Raw genomic sequence first — 4,773 nt, 5'->3', positions numbered from 1 at the left:
CATATCCAGCAAGAAGAACAGCTCTATATATCTTCATTCCTTCCAAGCAAATACATGTAGTGAGTAGACATTTCTGCATGATGACCAAGTCATCCACCGGCCGCTTGGGTTACAAAAGCCTTGGGTGCCTGGTGGTGCACCGAAGAGCATATGGTTCTTGAAGTTCTTTCTGGGGAACACGAGGCAGGGTGGCAGGCAGTTCCCGATGCCGTTGATGATGCCCAGCATCGTAACTGTCTCTCCACGATCATGCGAGACCAGTTGTGCGACCTGCTTGACACCAGCCTCGGCAACCACCTTCTGAGGCCTCTGGGAGGTGGTTATTCTTTCAGGCGTTAGGGTGTGTTCTTGGTACAGCCGCCTCAATTTCTCAAAGAAGGTACCAACATTGTGCTTATTGAATGCAGTTGCTCTTGCAATGCTGGTCGCCTCAGGGGTTCTGAGGCTGAGGCTGACGATGGCGACTCTTGAATGCTGTCATCCAGTCTTTTCCGGCTTGTTTGTTTTTCTCCCAGTTGTCTGGAACACGATTCCCATTTCGAATGGCTAGGGTGTAAGCTAATGACTTTACAGTCGCAGTGTCTAGAGGAAATCCAATGGTGATGCGGTCAGTAAGTACTGAACTAACTCAACTTCCTCTTCAATGGTGAAAATCAGCCTTGACTGGGACATCTCACTATATGAGGTCAGCTTCTTTCCTTCGCCATCTTTCCTCACTGCTCGCCATAAAGAGGATTTTTTAATTCCAAATTCTTCAGCGACTTGTCGGAAAGACTGGCCTTTTCTGATAGCCATCACTGCTTTGTGGAGTTGCTGGACATTCTCAGTAGATCTTTCTGTCCGGTCTGTTTTTCTTTTGTATGTTCTCACCATCTGAAAGTGAAAAGAAAATAAAAGGAAACATTTACTTATTTGCCCTACTTAGTTATCTAGTGATTGTGTTAGGAAACGCTGCTGTTGCGGAACTTTCAGGGTTCAGTTGTGTGTGTTGCATGTAGTTGACTTATTTGTACTGACTTTGTGGGAAAGTACCGATATTATATTTTGTAAACACAATATTTATGTTTGGACGAGAATGCAGGTGAACTTTCTAGTCCTGTCAAAACAAGTTGTTTACCACGTTGTTTTGAATCGTGGGTTCGTGGCGTTCGCTCGGATTAAGTGCGTCGGCACTTTTGATGTACGTCACAGAGAATGTCACTATTCTAGTCCATGGACGGTTCATCTAATATTAGTTGTATCATGTTCGGTCTGGAATATTCTCGAGATTGAGTATTTACTATATAGGCCAGCGCGATTTGTATGTTAAAAAAGGCTTCTACTTTGAGTTCTGCTACGATGTGCAGTTGTATGTACGGAATGCTAAATAAATCCTCGAACTCAATTTGACGAGTTTTTGTCTCCTGCTGTGAAGACGGGCCACGTAGAATAAAAGAACACAACTATACGACATTTGAGAACTTTGTCAATCTCAAGTGTCGTGTATTGTTTTGACAGGACTAGAAAGTTCACCTGCATTCTCGTCCAAACATAAATATTGTGTTTACAAAATATAATATCGGTACTTTCCCACAAAGTACAAATAAGTCAACTACATGCAACACACAAAACTGAACCAAAGTTCAGCAACGGCAGCGTTTCCTAACAATACCCCCAACACAAGAAGAAATTTACCTAATTTCTTTCAATCATTGAAACGCTGCCTGTACACATATTATGTATACATAAAAGATTAAAATCCAGGTATGTACATTAGTCTGTTGGAGAATGAACACAGTTTTACTCACCTACTCGGCTGAGAAAATCCGCTCCGACATTGTCTGAACCCTTAATCGATTCCACTCGCATATCAAAGTTCTGCAAGTACATCACCCACCTCATGATACGATTATTCACAAACTTTGCAGAGTTCAGGTAGGTGCGGGTTTGTGATCAGTCTGAAGCACGAATTTCACCCCTTGGAGGTAGAGTTCAAATTTCTTGATTCCCCACACGATGGCGAAACACTCTTTCTCCATGGTCTAGTAGTTCTTCTCGGCTCCTGACAGCTTCTTGCTGGCATAGCTGACCGGGAACGGTTTACCTCCATGCTCTTGCATCAGCATGGCGCCGTCCGATGCGTCTGAACGCAAGATTAACTCTTTGGCAGTATCAGGAAGGCGTAGCACCGGATCTCGTGACATCAGGTCGCGCACGGTCTGGTATGCCTTCTCCTGAGCTGGTCCCCAGAGTATTCGGTTGGGGCATCCTTTTTCGGGTCATGTCCGACAAAGGCGCCGTTATGGCGGCGAAGTTTGGAATGAACTCTCTGTAGTAACCAGCCAATCCAAGGAAGGATCGCACATGCTTCTTGGTTTCAGGACATGGCGCAATGAGGATCTTGGTGACGTTTTCCAACAAAAGCCCCTTTTGACCTTTCTTCAGTGAATGACCTATGAAGTCAACGTTGTCGGTCCCCAAAATGCACTTGCTGGGCCTCACGGTCAGATTAGCTTTTGTCAGGCGGGAAAACAGTTCCCTCAAAGTCTCCAGATGCTCCGCAAAGGTCTCCGTGTGGACTAGCAGATCATCCCAGTAGTACACAACATTCTTCATTCCTTTGAACATTTTTTGCATTCCCCTCTTCAGGGTAGCACCACTGTTCACCATGCCAAAAGGCATCCGCAGGAACTCATACGTTCCGTCTGGAGTTGCAAAGGCATTGATGTAGCTATGCCACTGCCTTGGCTGCTCACTGTAAAGTTTCTTAAGCGTGGACTTCAGCGTCGCATTGAATTTTTCGACCAGCCCATTGCACATCGGGTGATAGGCTGTCGTAGTCAAATGTCGAATGCTCAGCAGCCTGTTGACCTCTTCCATGCATTCAGAGACAAACTGTGTCCCCAGGTCTGTGAGGATCTCTTCAGGAACCCCAATTCTGCTGAAAATGTCCACAAGTGCCTCGGCAACAGTCTCGGTGTCAATTTTCTTCAGAGGCACGGCCGCTTCTGGGTACCTGGTTGCATAGTCTACCAGGGTCAGTACCCAACGATGACCCTCTTCACTTGGCGGTTTGATCTCGCCGATAAGGTCAATGGCCTCCCTCTTGAAAGGTCGGTTGATCAAAGGCATCTTCTGCAACGGCACTTTCGGGACCCTTCCTCGAGGTATGGTTTTCTGGCAAATATTGCACGATCGGCAGAATCGAGTCACATCTGCATGCAGTCCTGGCCAGTAAAACGCAGCCTGGATTCTGTCCGATGTCTTCTTGACACCCAGGTGACCTCCCATAATAAAGTCGTGGGCCACCTCCATCACCTGGCGCCTAAGTGGTTGAGGCACCATAACTTGACGTAATGGCTTCCCACCGTTGACTCTCGCGTGCTGGAACACTCTGTACAGGATCTTGGCCTTCACCTCAAAGTGCACAGTGTCTTTGCCCTTAGTCATCTCCTTGACAGGACGACTCCTGTACTTTGTTAAGGTCGAATCAGCTTCCTGTAGCTGAATCAGCCGATCCCTGTCCACGACAGCAGTTGCAGAACTGTTGGTGACCCTAAGCGGCGTAGTCGTTTGGTTCTTCTTCGCCTGGGCTCTGGTCGTCACAGCGCTTACAACCTGCGGCTGGTCGCGGCGATGCACAGTGGCTCTGTCATCTCGTAACAGTTCGCTGATATCTTCATTCGCGAATGGCAGTGGGCCTTCCTCCTCAGCAGCAGGCTGAGCTGAGCCCATTCTCCATTCGAAATCAGGGTCATCAAGACGTCTCGCACCCCCAATGTTCCCAATTAATAGATCGTACAAGGGCTTCTTCAGGCAGACGGCCTCAACTTCTTCGGTGAAGTATGGAGTATCGATCTGGATCATCTTTGCCACTGGTGCCTTCACGCATTTGCTGTCAGCCATGAGCGTCCACTTGAAGTCACCAGTTTTAACAGATTTATTTATGTATTTCAATTTCACATCCTTTGCAAATAGTGATTTTAGACGAACAAGAACAATACCGAAAAAGAACTTAAAAAGAAAAACAATAACCATAAAAGTTTCAACTGAAAAAGATATTGATAAAATTAGTGATATGCATGTAAAACAAACAATAGATTATTCATTGTTTATAGACTGGGAGAAATTTACGGAGAGGGGCAGGGCAGTGAAACACCCCAGGGGTAGGGTGGGACACCCAAGGGGCAGGGTGGAACACTGAAGGGGAAGGCTTGGACTGTTCCACCCTGCCCCGTCCCACCCTGCACCTCAGTGCAATTAAATCTAAAATTGTCAAGAAAACACAGAGTATTGAAAGTAGCATCCGCCAGCATAATATGCCTGAATAATTTCTCTCTGCAGGTGTCAAGTTTCATTCTTGTCAAGTCAAAACAAAGGATACAAAGCTTGCGCCTATCAGAGAGCTAAAAATTTACTTACGGTTGGAATCTGGATAATATTTTCTGCCTCATCAAAAACACGATAGTCTGCAGGACTTTGGCGCCAGACACTGGTCTGGGAAATCACAGCTTGGCGGGAAAACAAAAGTCCCGGATAAAGCATCGCATCATCCCTAATATTAGCCTGTTCCACCCTGCCCCATGTACCACCCTACCCCTCCCTGTGTAAAGTTTTATTAAATAAGCCGCACGTGTAAAGTATCTACATTATGATTGGACATGATGATTGATGTCCATACCAGTTACCACGGGCACCAGTCCAAACAAGAGGCGAAGCCTTCAAGGCTCACGTAAGAAATCGACAAACAGTAACACAAACTCAATCACTTCGTCACACACACACACACACACA

Source organism: Littorina saxatilis, linkage group LG17 (assembly GCF_037325665.1).
Source record: "Littorina saxatilis isolate snail1 linkage group LG17, US_GU_Lsax_2.0, whole genome shotgun sequence".
Taxonomy (NCBI): domain Eukaryota; kingdom Metazoa; phylum Mollusca; class Gastropoda; order Littorinimorpha; family Littorinidae; genus Littorina; species Littorina saxatilis.
The sequence above is the reverse complement of the archived record's forward strand: the minus strand, read 5'-3'. Positions refer to the sequence as shown.